This window comes from Camellia sinensis, chromosome 2, assembly GCF_055761805.1.
Source record: "Camellia sinensis isolate YWXY chromosome 2, ASM5576180v1, whole genome shotgun sequence".
Classification (NCBI taxonomy): domain Eukaryota; kingdom Viridiplantae; phylum Streptophyta; class Magnoliopsida; order Ericales; family Theaceae; genus Camellia; species Camellia sinensis.
The window spans coordinates 85,315,672-85,332,009 of NC_138962.1; the positions used below are offsets into that span (position 1 = coordinate 85,315,672).

Below are 16,338 nucleotides of genomic sequence, written 5' to 3' on the forward strand. Positions count from 1 at the left end.
ATTATTTATCTTTATTAAAATGTCGTCAGAAACTAAGAGATCACTCTCACCTTAATCACTTACTTTCACACACACACAAATACTAAAGTCGTGACCCGAAAAGACGCCCTCTACAAACCCTCGTTTCTATCTCGCACTTGAGTCTCCTCTCTCACAAGTATTGAAGCTGTGACTCAAGAAAATAATCTCTATAAACCATCTCTTCTATTTCGCACTAAAGCTCCTCTATTCTCGCCGTTTGTGCATGCAAACATTATTATCCAAGAAGACATTGTGTGCAAAGCTATTATTCTTTCTCATAGTAAACCCCTCACCACAATATGAAAAAAATAATAATAATAATTAAACAAGGAAACAAAATACAAGAAATCTAGGCTATTGTGACAAAATTTGGTGACGAAATTTTTTTTGTCTTAAAATTTAACCCAAAGATGATAAAATATTAATTTTGTCGTTTGTTTTATTTTTTCTCAAACGTATAGGAGACGAAAAAAAATTTCATCTGCAAAATTTAGGCACCAATTTTATTTGCTTTAGCGCGAATTATTTTAGCTCATTGGAGACGAACATTTTTGTCACAATATATATATATTTTTTGTGACGAACGTAATTCGTCACCAATAAATTCCCTATCTATTAAACGATGTCGTTGCATATTTCCATTTATTAGGAGACAAATATATTTTTGTCTGGGAATGAGAAGTTATGGAAGACGAATATGTTTCGTCACTAATAAACACTCCATCATGCAAACGATGCCGTTTCATCTTTCTATTAAATGAGCGACAAATATATTTTTGTCTTGGAAGAATAAGTTGTGGGAGATGAAAATATTTAGTCACTAATAAATTCTGATTGATTGCACAATGAATATATTTTTCGTCTCATAAGGTTATGTTGTGGAAGACAAAAATATTTCATCACCAATAATAAATTCTCTGTTCTTGTATTTAAGAAGACAAAAACATTTTTTCACTAATTATTTCTCTTTATTAATATGCTATGGTTTTGTGTTTCGGAGCACTAAAACCGTGACCCCAAGAGACACACTCTGACCCTTATCACTCATTTTCATGTGCACGGACACTCAAGTCGTGACCCAAGAAGACACTTCCTACAAACCCTCATTTCTCTCTCGCACTTGAGCCTACTCCTCTCTCACAAGTATTGAAGTCGTGAAGCAAGAAGACACTCTGTAAACCATTTCTTCTATTTTCGCACTAAAGCCCCTCTTATACGTCTCACACTTAAGCCCTTCATGCATACCAGTATTGAAGCTATTATACAAGAAGGCACCCTATGCAAAACTGACTATTCTTGCTCATAGTGAAGGCGAAGCACTTTTTCTTATTGTCTGAACCAACTCTACCCTTTCCGTCTAGAACACCCATTTTAGAAAAATCGCAGGTCAAAACCCCTCTCCACAAAAAAAAAAAAAAAATTAATGTAGCTATTTTTTTTTTGTGAGAAAAAAAAAACAGAGGAAAAATTAATAATAATTTTTTAATTTTCAAATTAATAGAAAACATTACCTTGTTTAGTATGAAGTTTACAATAATTAATTTTTAATTTTTAATCTATATGTTTTTAGTGAACATTTTTTAATATTATAATTTTTTGTTCTTTTTTTTTTAACTTTTTAAATCCCTTTAATTTAGATGAGAGCAAATTGCAGCAGTTGTCCTGGTACTTTGGTCCTTGTGTCATATAAATGGTATGTGCCATATCTATATCTATCTATCTATCTATCGATCTATATCTATCTATCTATCTATCTATCTATCTATCTATCTATCTATCTATCTATATCTATATCTATCTATCTATCGATTTATATCTATTTATTTATCTATATATATATATCTATCTATACTATATATTAAGCAAAAGGGTGTTTTAACCCCAGGGCCTGTGGAAGCTCCAATATGCCAATGCTAATTTCCTGATTTTTTATTTTTATTTTTTAAAAAAAATTGACTTGGTGATTGGTTCAAAGATTATAATAATTACATTGACACCATGATTACATGGGTCTCTTGAGGGAGCAAAATAGCCTCTCTCTCTCTCTCTCTCTCTATCTCTCTCTCTCTCTCTCTATCTCTCTCTCTCTCTCTCATTTCATTTATTGTTTTATTTCCCCACCCTCTATCTCCTTCATTTATCAATAGTGTAATTATAAAACAACAAACCAATCACCAAGCAATCCCAATATTATATTGAAAGAATTTAATAAGTGTTTTTTTTTTCAAAAAAAAAAACAAAAAAATTAAGGGAGAAAAAAATTATATTGAAAGAATTTAATAAGTGTTTTTTTAAAAAAATTATATTGAAAGAATTTAATAAGTGTTTTTTTTTTCAAAAAACAAAACAAAAAATTAAGAGAGAAAAAAATTAAGAGCCATTGACACCATGATTACATTCAGAAAAAAAAAACAAAACCATTAAGAGAGAAAAAAATTATATTGAAAGAATTTAATAAGTGTTTAAAAATTATATTGAAAGAATTTAATAAGTGTTTTTAAAAAAAAAATTATATTGAAAGAATTTAATAAGTGTTTTTTTTTTCTTGACACCATGATTACATTCAGAAAAAAAAAACAAAAAAATTAAGAGAGAAAAAAATTATATTGAAAGAATTTAATAAGTGTTTAAAAACAAAAAAAAAAAATTAAGAGAGAAAAAAATTAAGAGCCATTGACACCATGATTACGAAAAAAAAACAAAACAATTAAGAGAGAAAAAAATTATATTGAAAGAATTTAATAAGTGTTTAAAAATTATATTAAAAGAATTTAATAAGTGTTTTTTTAAAAAAATTATATTGAAAGAATTTAATAAGTTTTTTTTTTTTTTAAAAAACAAAACAAAAAAATTAAGAGAGAAAAAAATTAAGAGCCATTGACACCATGATTACATTCAGAAAAAAAAAACAAAAAAATTAAGAGAGAAAAAAATTATATTGAAAGAATTTAATAAGTGTTTTTTTTAAAAAATTATATTGAAAGAATTTAATAAGTGTTTTTTTTTCAAAAAATAAAACAAAAAAATTAAGAGAGAAAAAAATTAAGAGCCATTGACACCATGATTACATTCAGAAAAAAAAAAAAAAAAATTAAGAGAGAAAAAAATTATATTTAAAGAATTTAATAAGTGTTTTGGTTTCTTGGGGTCTCTCTCTCACATTTCATTTATTGAAGCAAAAGTGGTGGCGTGGCCTCTCTCTCTCTCATTTCATTTATTGTTTTATTTCCCACCCTCTAAGCAATCCCAATATTATATTGAAAGAATTTAATAAGTGTTTTTTTTTTCAAAAAAAAAAACAAAAAAATTAAGAGAGAAAAAAATTATATTGAAAGAATTTAATAAAAAAAATTAAGAGCCATTGACACCATGATTACATGGGTCTCTTGGGGTCTCTCTCTCATTTCATTTATTGTTTTATTTCCCCACCCTCTATCTCCTTCATTTATCAATAGTGTAATTATAAAACAATAAACCAATCACCAAGCAATCCCAATATTATATTGAAAGAATTTAATAAGTGTTATTTTTTTTTCAAAAAAAAAAACAAAAAAATTAAGAGAGAAAAAAATTATATTGAAAGAATTTAATAAGTGTTTTTTTTTTTTTCAAAAAACAAAACAAAAAAATTAAGATGGGTCTCTTGAGAGCCATTGACACCATGATTACATGGATCTCTTGGGGTCACTCTCTCTCTCACATTTTCCTTTCACTTATTGTTTTATTTCTCCACCCTCTATCTCCTCCATTTATTAATAGTGTAATTATAATCTTTAAACCAATCACCAAGCAACCCCAATATTATATTGGAACTCCACAAAAATTTATGGGTTAAAAATAGATATAAATTTTTTTGCATCCCCAATAGACCCATGTAACTATTGTGTAAATAGCTCTTAACTTTTTTCCCTCTTAATTTTTTTGTTTTGTTTTTTGAAAAAAAAAAAAAAACACTTATTAAATTCTTTCAAACCTTTATAACTTCTCCAATACACATATTTTTCTTAACTTTTCACATTCCTTTTGTAAACAGTGATTTTCCTTTTTGCTTTCTCCTTCTTGAGTTCTCACTTTCATACTTTCAATTTCAGTGACTACGTATGCAAACAGTAAGTGTTATTTTTGTTTTTCCCTTCTTAACTTTTTCTTTTGTTTACTGTTTTAATATTAATAGTGATTTTCCTTTTTGCTTTCTCCTTCTTTAGTTCTCACTTCTACACTTCCAACTTCAGTGATTACGTATGCAAACAGTAAGTGTTATTTTTGTTTTCTCCTTACATTTTAATGTTATTTAATCTTTTTATAAACCCTCACAAAAAGAAAAATGTGATTATAATTTCTTCTTCTTAACTTTTTCTTTTGTTTACTGTTTTAATATTGTTCAATGGTTTTTTTGATTTTATTTTTGAATCTTTTTATTTATTATTTTAATTTTATTTTAAATTTTTTAATATGATTAAAGTTGGATAAATATAAACTCCCACAAAAAGAAAAATATTATTATAATTAGTTGAATGATTCTTTTTTTTAATGTGATTGTAGTTAGTTTAGTAGTTAAAAAAATGTGATTAACTAATTTTTAATGTTATTTAATCTTTTTATTTAATTTTTTAATATGATTAAAGTTAGATAAATAATGTTTTAATATCATTAAAGTTAGATAAATATAAACTCTCACAAAAAAAAATGTGATTATAATTAGTTGAATGATTCTTTTTTTTAATGTGATTGTAGTTAGTTTAATAGTTAAAAAAATGTGATTAACTAATTTTTAATGTTATTTAATCTTTTTATTTACTGTTTTAATTTTATTTTTAAAAATATGATTATAATTAGTTGAATGATTCTTTTTTTAAATGTGATTGTAGTTAGTTTAATAGTTAAAAAAATGTCATTAACTAATTTTTAATGTTATTTAATCTTTTTATTTACTATTTTAATTTTATTTTTAATTTTTCAATTTTTTAATATGATTAAAGTTAGATAAATATAAGCTCTCACAAAAATAAAAATGTGATTGTAATTAGTTGAATGATTTTTTTTTTAATGTGATTGTAGTTAGTTTAATAGTTAAAAAAATGTGATTAACTAATTTTTAATGTTATTTAATCTTTTTATTTACTGTTTTAATTTTATTTTTAAAAATATGATTATAATTAGTTGAATGATTCTTTTTTTTAATGTGATTGTAGTTAGTTTAATAGTTAAAAAAATGTGATTAACTAATTTTTAATGTTATTTAATCTTTTTATTTACTATTTTAATTTTATTTTTAATTTTTTAATTTTTTAATATGATTAAAGTTAGATAAATATAAACTCTCACAAAAACAAAAATATGATTGTAATTAGTTGAATGATTCTTTTTTTAATGTGATTGTAGTTAGTTTAATAGTTAAAAAAATGTGATTAACTAATTTTTAATGTTATTTAATCTTTTTATTTACTATTTTAATTTTATTTTCAATTTTTTAATATGATTAAAGTTAGATAAATATAAACTCTCACAAAAAGAAAAATGTGATTATAATTAGTTGAATGATTCTTTTTTTTAATGTGATTGTAGTTAGTTTAATAGTTAAAAAAAATGTGATTAACTAATTTTTAATGTTATTTAATCTTTTTATTTACTATTTTAATTTTATTTTTAATTTTTTAATTTTTTAATATGATTAAAGTTAGATAAATATAAACCCTCACAAAAAGAACAATGTGATTATAATTTCTCCTTCTTAAAATGTAAGTATAACTTTTTTACTTTATAACATTTTATAAATACATAATATATGTATTGTTCATTAATTATGATACTAACTATCATGTTGACAATGCAGGAATGCTGATGGAAGGCCCACAACAATTTAGATTTTAGTTATTTTTTTGCTTTACTTATTCAGTGAATTTCGAACAAATGTAATAAATTCTTATTTTTATTACTTTAATTATGCAATGTCAATATTTTCTTTTAAAATTACATATATTTTATGCTAACAATTTAAAAATATGTTTAACATAACTATGAATGTTTTTTTTTATTTAAATTTAATTCCGTGCATAGCACGGGTGATATGCTAGTCTATACTATATATTAAGTAAAATGGGGTTTTTAACCCCAAAGCCTGTGTGAGCTCCAATATCATAATCCTAATTTTCTAATTTTTTTATTTAAAAAAAAAAACCTCAGCATTTATTGACTTCTCGTAACCCAACTTCAGCATTTATTGACATCTCCCAACCCATAATCCCTTTTGACTTCTCTCATAATTATTACAACACCCTTTTCAATTTCTCCCATACATTATGGTTACACACAAAAATAATAATAAAAAAAAATAAGAATTTAGCTATAAATCTCAAAAAGATATAACATCTAAATTTGAATTATGATTTAATAATATAATTATGTATTTTTTTTAGAGCAATGCTACGTATCATGAAAAAACTTTCATGAAAATAATCATAAAAGATTTATGACCATTGGATTACACTTAAAATAAAACACCACACACTAATCAAGATAATTCAAAGATCATAAATTTTTTATGATCAGTTTCATGAAATTTTTTTCATGATCCTTATCTTTTCTCTTTTTTTTTTATGTATATCTATCAAAATTTTAAATCACTTAATGGGAAAATTAATCAATTTTCCAAAATTATTGATTTTTAATTTACAAAATAGATAAAAAAAAAACTATTGACTGATTTATTTATTTAATAACAAAAATATTTCATAATCTCTCCCTCCTAATCTCTCTCACAAATTTTCAAAAAAAAATATTAAAACTTGCATTCTTTTTCTCTTCCCCAAAAAATCAGATAATAATTTTTATTAAAGTTGTAGATATCTACCTATAGTTTATATATTATATTATAACATAACAAAAAAAAACTAAAAAACTAATTTTTTTTTTAAAGTTTTTCTAAATAAACTTTGAATCAATAAAACTCACATGTCTATCACATATCTAACTCACATCATAACTTATCTAAATAATAATAATTAAAAACAAATGAAAACCATAGATAAATTAAATTTTAAAAAAAAAAAGATACCCACAACTCCATCTTAAATAAATTGAAAAAAAAAACCCGATTAATTATGTATTTTTTTTTATGTATGTCTATCAAAATTTTAAATCACTTAATGGGAAAAATTAATCAATTTTCCAAAATTATTGATTTTTAATTTACAAAATAGATTAAAAAAACTATTGACTGATTTATTTATTTAATAACAAAAATATTTCATAATCTCTCCCTCCTAATCTCTCTCACAAATTTTCAAAAAAAAAATATTAAAACCTGCATTCTTTTTCTTTTCTCAAAAAAATCAGATAATAATTTTTATTAATGTTGTAGATATCTGCCTATATTTTATATATTATATTATAACATAACAAAAAAAACTAAAATACTAAATTTTTTTTTTAAAGTTTATCTAAATAAACTTTAAATCAATAAAACTCACATGTCTATCACATATCTAACTCACATCAAAACTTACCTAAATAATAATAATTAAAAACAAATGGAAACCACAGATAAATTAAATTTAAAAAAAAAAAGATACCCACAACTCCATCTTAAATAAATTGAAAAAAAATACCCGAATAGAAACCACACAAAAATAAAAATAAAAAGATATATCTATCTATCTATCTATATATATTAAGAAAAATGGGGTTTCTAACCCCCCAAGTCTTGTGGGAGCTTCAATATCCCAATCTAAATTTCCTGATTTTTTATTTAAAAAAAAAAAACTTTAACATTTATTAACTTCTCCCAACCCCTAAGTATAAAAAAAATTCTTTAAAAAGTCCAACATATATAAATGTTTTGAAAAGTCCCAACACACACGATTATTATCCCTTATAATAACACTTTAATATATTAAGAATAATCATAAAAAAAAAATCCTTAAAAAGTCCAACACATATGAATTTCTTGAAAGTCCAACACATATGATTATTATCAAAATATTATACTTTAATATAATATATAAAAAAAAAGACATTTAAAAAAAAAGACATTTAAAAATCACAATTCACATATATAAAAATAATTGTGAAGTACATATGAATTCCTTGAAAAATCCAACACATGATTATTATCCCTCATAATAACATTTTAAAACATTAAGAACAAGTATGAAAAAAATTTCTTGAAAAGTCCAACACATATGATTAGTATCAAAATATGAAATTTTAATATAGTATAAAAAAAGAAAAAAAAGAGGCCAAGGTGGTGAAACACAACCCGTGCATAGCACGGGTGATATGCTAGTACTATATATTAAGCAAATGGGGTTTTTAACCCCAAGCCTTGTGGGAGCTCCAATCTCCCAATCTAAATTTCCTGTTTTTTGATTTAAAAAAAAAATCTTAGCATTTATTAACTTCTCCTAACTCCTAAGTCTTACCCTCATAATAACACTTTAATGCATTAAGAACAAGTATAAAAAAAAATTCTTTGAAATCCAACACATATGAATTCCCTGAAAAATCCAAACACATATGATTATTATCCCTCATAATAACACTTTAATGCATTAAGAACAAGCATAAATTTTTTTTTCAAAAGTTCAACACATATGATTATTATCAAAATATTAAAACTATAATAAATTTATGTAAAAATAATTACTAACTACATTTTTTTACTTAATGTATATTATTTATATTGATTACCTTTTTTAGATTTGTATTTATATAGAAGGAAAAAAAATATCGGTCGAAATAAATTTTTTCTTAATTTAGGTCAAGTTTGGCTAATCTAAAAAAATAAACTTATTTTATCTTTTTATCTTTTTTAGGTCACATCAATCAATATCTCACCTCTACTTTTTTTACACATAATATAAAAAAAATCAAAAAATACACTTATTTAGTTATAAAATTAATTAAAGATACGTTATATTTATTATATTTCTTTTTTTGTGTAAAACAATATTTAAAAATTATAATATATATATATATATATATAATTCACAAGATTGAATGAGAAAAGCTTTTGCCGATACTCTCTCTCTCTCTCTCCCTCTTTCTCTCTCATTTGCCCAACTCCCAGAAGAGAGGCCCCAGTCAAATTTTATTAACCCCAAGTCCCAAGCATCGCTTTCCTATCTCTCTCTCTCTCTCTCTCTCTCTCTCTCTCTCTTCTCCCCACACAACACCAACACCAACTATATCAGCAGGTTATGAGGAGGAGCTCTCTTTCTTTTCTACAGTGCTTCTCCTTTTCACTGCCAAACCAAGCCCCCTGAACTTCAGTTCTGATCCTTTCAAATTTTAGGTACTTTTCTCTCTCTCTCTCTCTCTCTCTCTCTCTCCCCCCTGCTTTTTCATGTTTCTGTTTATGGGTTTGTGTTTCTTTACCTTCTAGTGTGGCCTTTTGTATCTGGGCGTCTCTCTGATTTTGGATCTGTTCGAGGGTTTTGCTGATAATTACGATTCTGTGATCAAGATCTGTTTATTTATTTATTTATTTATTTGTTGCTTTGCTCATCATAAATTACTTTTCGGGTTATTCAAAGGTATTAAGAAGCTGCATTTGTTAAGCAGCTGACCTAATTGACTGTAGCTTTACTTTTTTAACTTTAATTCTTATTTTCTTTCAATTTGTTTTGATTTTATTTCTCTTGGTGGTTTGTTGATTGTTTCTTTGAATTAAAATTTGATCACTGACCCCATGCGGTTCTGTGCTTGAACACTTAGTTTCGGCGAGTATAATTTGTTTTTCTCATTGGGATTTATAGATTCTGTAATTGTTTACTTGCAAAAGTTTATATTTTGGTTTATCTTGTCAATAATTTAAGTACTCTGACTGTGTTTTGACTGTATAGCGACCCAAATATTATTCACTGGTTGGGCAGGGCTTCGCTAATTTGTTTGTGTTCCGTCGTGGTTTTGTTGGATTGGACTTGTCTGTGCTATTACGCCTCATTTCCTTTTGTTTTTTTGCTTGATCCTTTGTTTAGATTCACATAATATCATTATCTCTATCTCTTTCTTATGAAGGGGAAGATACTGTCGCAACCTATCTTGTATCTATCTATACTATATATTAATTAAAAGGGAGTTTTTAACCCCAAGGTCTGTGGGAGTTTCAATCTCCTAATTCTAATTTTCTAATTTTTTGATTTAAAAAAAAAAAATCTCAACATTTATTGACTTCTCCCAATCTAACCTCAGCATTTATTGACTTCTCCCAACCCACAATCCCTTTTGACTTCTCTCATAATTATTGCAACACCCTTTTCAATTTCTCCCATATACTATGGTTACACACAAAAATAAAAAGATAAGAATTTAGCTATAGATCTCAAAAAGATATAACATCTAAATTTGAATTATGATTTAATAATATAATTATGTATTTTTTTTTATGTATATCTATCAAAATTTTAAATCACTTAATAGGACAAATTAATCAATTTTTCAAAATTATTGATTTTTAATTTACAAAATAGATTAAAAAAAACTATTGACTAATTTATTTATTTAATAACAAAAATATTTCATAATCTCTCCCTCCTAATCTCTTTCACAAATTTTCAAAAAAAAAATATTAAAACTTGCATTCATTTTCTCTTCTCCAAAAAATCAGATAATATTTTCTTTTAAAGTTGTAGATATCTACCTATATTTTATATATTACATTATAACATAATCAAAAAAACTAAAAAACTAAAAAAAAAATCTTTAAAGTTTATCTAAATAAACTTTAAATCAATAAAACTTACATGTCTATCACATATATAACTCACATCATAACTTACCTAAATATAAACACTCACAAAGAGAAAAATGTGTTTGTAGTTAGTTCAACAGTTCTTTTTTTTAATGTGATTATAGTTAGTTCAATGGTTCTTTTTTTTTTTTTAATGTGATTGTATTATAATTAGTTTAATGGTTCTTTTTTTTCATTTATTTATTTTATTATGGGAAAAATGTGATATGATTGTAGTTTGTTCAATGATTCTTTTTTTTTAATGTGATTGTATAGTAGTTAGTTCAATGGTTTTTTTTTTTTCATTTATTTTTTTTATTGTGAGAAAGATGTGATGTGATTGTAGTTTGTTCAATGGTTTTTTTTTAATGTGATTTAATCATTTTAACGGTTCTTCTTTATAATTAATTTTTTTTATTATGAAAAAAATATGATTGTAGTTAGATAGCATAAAAATATTTGTGATTTGTATGATTGAAGTTATCTCCTTTTTTTATTTGTATTTGGTCTAGCCAAAAAAAAAAATTGTAGTTTGATTTTTTAATATGATTGAAGTTAGATAAATATAAACACTCACAAAGAGAAAAATGTGATTGTAGTTAGTTCAATGGTTATTTTTTTTAAATGTAGATTGGTCAGAAGAATGTCTATACCTTTCAAAAGGTTAAAAAAAAGGGGTAAATTACATTGGCACCCCCCTGAGGTTTATGTTTATTACACTTCTCCCCCTCACCTTTTGGAAATTACATCTCCCCCCTGAGGTTTAAAGTTTCATTGCAGATTCCCCCTCAGCCCTTTCAATTTTTTTAAATACCAATTTTACCCTCATTGGGTAAATTACATTGACACCCCTCACATTTTAGAAATTATAATGCCCTCCTTAAGGTTTAAAGTAATATTACCAATTGCCCCTTGGTTAGTATTAGTTGGAAAAAAAATTCATTGAAAAAAAAAATTAATTGGAAAAAAATTAATTGAAAAAAAAAATTTGTTAGTAGAATTTTTAAATTTTTGTTTAAAAACCAACGTGAACTCATTTTTTGAATTTACGTTTTTTCCTCAAGTTTTTATGTATATTTATTCAATTATAGGTTTATATGCTTGAAATGTATGAATTACATATGAAGAATAACTTGCATTGAGTATATATTTGACTTCCTTGATGTGGATTGACATACATATATATATTTTTTTCTTTCTTTCCTCTTTTGCATAGTAACTTGAGGAATTTTGCTGCTTAAGTACTTTAATTTTTTCAAGGACCAAATGTATTTTCCTTAGTTATGGTTCGTTAGTTTGTTCCACTCTTTTGACTTACCCTTCTTTAACTGAAGCAGATTTATTGTTATTTATGGATCAAGTTGGGATAATACTTAAGATTTTTTTTTCTTTAGCAGACGGTATAAAGAGAAAAAGGAAGAAGTGGCAGAGACGGAGGTTGATCCTGAACGAGATCAGCGGATGGTTTTTGCTTATGGACTTTTTATTGCTGTATCAATTACATTTTATGTCTTGGGCAAACCTAAATAAAATCCAAAATTTGAGAATTTTTTAACTTGCCATATTTTATTTAAAAAAGTTCAAAGGGTGCTAAATGAAATTCAATTACTTAGTCTTTACTGTGTTTGAACTTTGAAGATCTATTATTTTATTTTATACAGGTAAATGAAGCTGGCCAAAATGAATCAATTTTCACATTGATTTTAATTTCTATTATCTTTAGCGTACGATTTATAAGATTTTGGTAGGCAATCAAAGCCATCTATTGGAGACCCACTTACTCTGTGCATGCTTGCCTTGCAGCTGCCACCAGAAGTTTCGTGCTTCTTGGGCTACTCACTGTGGGGCTATAACGTAATATGTGATGGTATATTACGTTTGATGGTGAACTAATTATTTGTGTTGAGTATTTTTAATACCGTTGAATTACAGTTCAAAGTCTGAGATGTACGCCTTATAATGGACCGCAATTCAAGTCATTCCAAGAGAGTTGGGTAAGTTCAATTTTTCTTTCCATAGCCAAAAAATTATCTCAATTTAATTTTTTATTATGCTATAACTATTTTAATTCTATCATTAGTGGAGGTTTGTCATCTCGTAATGAGGTCAAAGATAGAAGTCTACACTTCTTTTAACTAAGGCTGTTATCAACAAGTGAAGATGACAGAGCAAAAGGCACACTAATCATATTGAAAAAGTCTACATGCTAAATTGACAAGTAATTATGGGCTAACAAAATTGCAGTAAGGCCAAGTCCAATGCTTTGTAAGATAGATGATGACCCCCTGCCCTTCTCTTTCACCCTCCTCCCCCACACAATGTAAACTCGCCAAGTTGTTTTTTTTGGTTTTGGGGATGGGCTTCATGAATTTGCATTGGTTAAAATTTGGTTTCGGTAATGGAGAAATGTTTTAAACATTGCGTAGCTATTAATGGATTTGTATTATTCTAGTGATTTTAAAATATTAAGGGTGAATATTGTGGAAAAAAACTGAAGGACATTTTTTTTTTTTGGTGAAGGATGGTATTTGCTTTGATGTCTCATATTTCATTTATTAGTGGAAGTTGTTTACTTTCCCTAGTGCTTCCACGCATTAATAGATATTTGATCAATAACAATTAGAGAGTGTTTGATTGTACAATTCGAGTTCATTAAATTGTATACTGCTGGTATATTCTATAAGTCATAATGGTCCATTCCATTTATTGCTTGTTGTATCCCCTGCAAGTTAGTGGGTTTGATGGTGTGGTTAATAATATATTCCCCACCCACCTCCAAAAAAGGAAAAAAATATGTTTAGACTGGACAGTATCATTTGTTAATCTTATTATTGTATTAACTTTCACATCTAATCAATGTCCATTTCCCTTCTTAGTACCATCTAGATGCTAATGCAGCTTCTTTGCAGTTATATTGAATTTTTTGATGCAATGCAAGTCCCTATGGCAATAGCACTCTCTAGTCAGCCTCTTCTTGGTTAGCCAGTAATGGTTAAACCATCAGAAGCTGAAAAAAATCTGGCTCAGTCTACTACAGCCACAGCTGGGGCTGTAGGTGGGCTCATAGGCCCCTATTTGGGGGGAGCTAGAAGAGTATGTTCCTTTCTATTGAGGTAAGAAACATCTTCTATTCCTTTCTTATGCTTTTTCTTATACATGGCTGTGTTGCTGCAACATTGTGTCCTTGCTGCCCAGGTGAAGAAACCACACTGGTTGTCTTACCCATGTGCTGCCACTGTCCATGTGACATGACCATAAAGAAAGTATTGGTTTTCCCTCAGCTGATGATTTTTCTTTAGTTTTTCATGTATGAATGTCTAAGTTGATTGGTTTACTTTTTGGGTTGAAAATTTTGCCCTAAATCTGGATGCTTTTAACATAATGCATCTGACCTTTCTCAATGATAAAAGTATTTTTTTTTTTCTTTTCTTCTTTTTCTTCTTCTTCTTCTTCTTTTTTTTTTTTTTTTTAATCTTTTTTGAATCCCAGATTAGGAACAAAAAGCGAACCTTGGAAATTGGTTTGGTCGGAGATAGAGTAGGAAAATGCCTGAACTTGTGAATAAGTTCCGAGTTCCATATTTTCCCCCTCTGTGCATAATGATGAATTCAAACATAATTTCATGATGGGGTAACTGTTTATGCTATGGAGATTCACAAGTACATAAAAGAAAATTATCTTATTTTGAAGTAAAATATGGTTTGATTCCATTAGTTCTAAAATTTCATGTTTATGTGCATTGGCAGAACATATTTTGCAAGGCTCTTGGAAATTTGATGTTGTTAGTTAGAATATATATTCCAATAATGTTGTCATACATTACAACACAAGTTCATCATAGAACTTTGGCAACATCACTCTCCTCAAAACAATTTTTGCATCCCAGGGATTGAGTGTTAAAGACCTTGTTGTTCTTTTAGTTGTAGTAATTTGTCTACTTGGATGATTGTTAACTTGTTGTGCTTGCTGGTATGGCTCATTTGAGAGTTGTGTTGTTGTGTGTTTGGGAGACTTACCACTCACTTACGATGGTTGTTTTATGCTTCAAATGGTTTCATATATTTTTTTTACTAACTTGGTAATACAAAGGCAAAGCAGTGAAACATTTCAGATATTGAAATTGAACTTTTATTAGACTTTATGCAACTAGGATTAGATTGAGAAGATTTGTCAGTGAGAGTCCTAACTGTTGATTGGCTTTGATTTTGCTGTTTCTGCAATATTAACCTGGTGCTTCTCTTTTATCTTTTTTCTTTTTTGCCCCTTGCAAATAGTGTGAAGATGTAGCTTATAATTCTGACTACGGAACCCCCATCCACACTCATTGATCTTCTTCCTTTCTCCAGTGGTGATGATAACTCAGCTTTAGCACGTGAGCGGTAAGCTATTACACATTAATGGGATGCACCTTGGGAGGGACCAATATAAGTTGTATGAACTTACGACACATTAATGGGATGCACCATTTGTGAATTAGCCTTAAAATTAATTTTTTGTTCTCATAATCTCAAAGAAAGTCTGTTACAGGGATAAATTGTATAATTGATCTAATTGTAAATTGATGAGTTACTAATGTTTTTAATCTTTTGTATAATTGATTAATTACTAAAACTTTTAATTTATTTTTTTTGCAGATTGGATTAGAGGCATTTTTTACGTGCAACAATGATGTAATTTGCTTGAATGTTCATTTTTGTTTGATAAGGATACACATACTTTTTTGGAGTTGCACTAGTTATTGTTGGATTTTTGGTGGAATTGAACAAGTTATAACTTTTGGATATTTTGTAGATATTTCACTATTTTATTGTATTAGGATGAAATTATTTGTAATGATGAATGGATATCTTCATTTTGTTAATTCGTAAATGTGTTGATAACATGTTAGGTTAAGTTGTGATGGAATTGTTATATTTAACAGGTTTCAACATGAACAGGGTCATATTTGTTGAACTAAAATTTAGATTTTGATAAAATAGGTATATAATGTGGAAAAAAATATTATGGACTTATTGACAAAATTTTTCATCCCTAAAGAAGGTTTTTTTTTGTCTCTTATTTAGCTTAGGTGGATGATTAATTTTGTCATGAATTCTTTATTTCGTCGCTAAATGAATTTGTCATGACAAAAAATATTGTCACATTTTGTCACTATTATCCTCAATGTGTGACGAATTTTTTTTGACATTATTTCATTATTTTTAATGATGAATTTATTTTTGTCTCTATTGGTAGCTTCTTTGACAAAAAATTTTCGTCTTTGTTTATATTAAACGTGACAAAATTATTTTGTCTCCATTTCTTATTTTTATGACAAAATACTTTTGTCTCTAATTTCTCTTTAAATGACAAAATATTTTGTCGCTAATTACTTCCAAGTATGTTCCCAACAGAATGTATTGGAGACAAAAAAATTCGTCACAAATTTATCATTTTTAATGATGAATTTGTTTTTGTCTCTATTGGTAGCTTTTTTGACAAAATTTTTTTTGTCTTTGTTTATATTAAACGTGACAAAATTATTTCATCTCTATTTTTTATATTTATGACAAAATACTTCTGTCTCTAATTTCTTCCTTTAATGACAA

At 26.6% G+C, this 16,338-nt stretch overlaps 1 long non-coding RNA gene across 4 annotated transcripts; it reads left to right on the forward strand.

The window, feature by feature from the left end:
* The first annotated feature begins 9,026 nt into the window (after positions 1-9,026).
* Positions 9,027-15,611, forward strand: LOC145820167 (uncharacterized). Of its 4 annotated transcripts, XR_014361228.1 has the most exons (4): positions 9,027-9,313; positions 12,148-13,863; positions 15,025-15,129; positions 15,385-15,611. It is a non-coding gene; the product is annotated as an uncharacterized LOC145820167 (long non-coding RNA). The 4 variants fall into 4 exon arrangements; XR_014361226.1 differs by having other exon boundaries at positions 12,148-15,129; XR_014361227.1 differs by having other exon boundaries at positions 12,148-12,214; positions 12,554-15,611.
* The last annotated feature ends 727 nt before the right edge of the window (positions 15,612-16,338 follow it).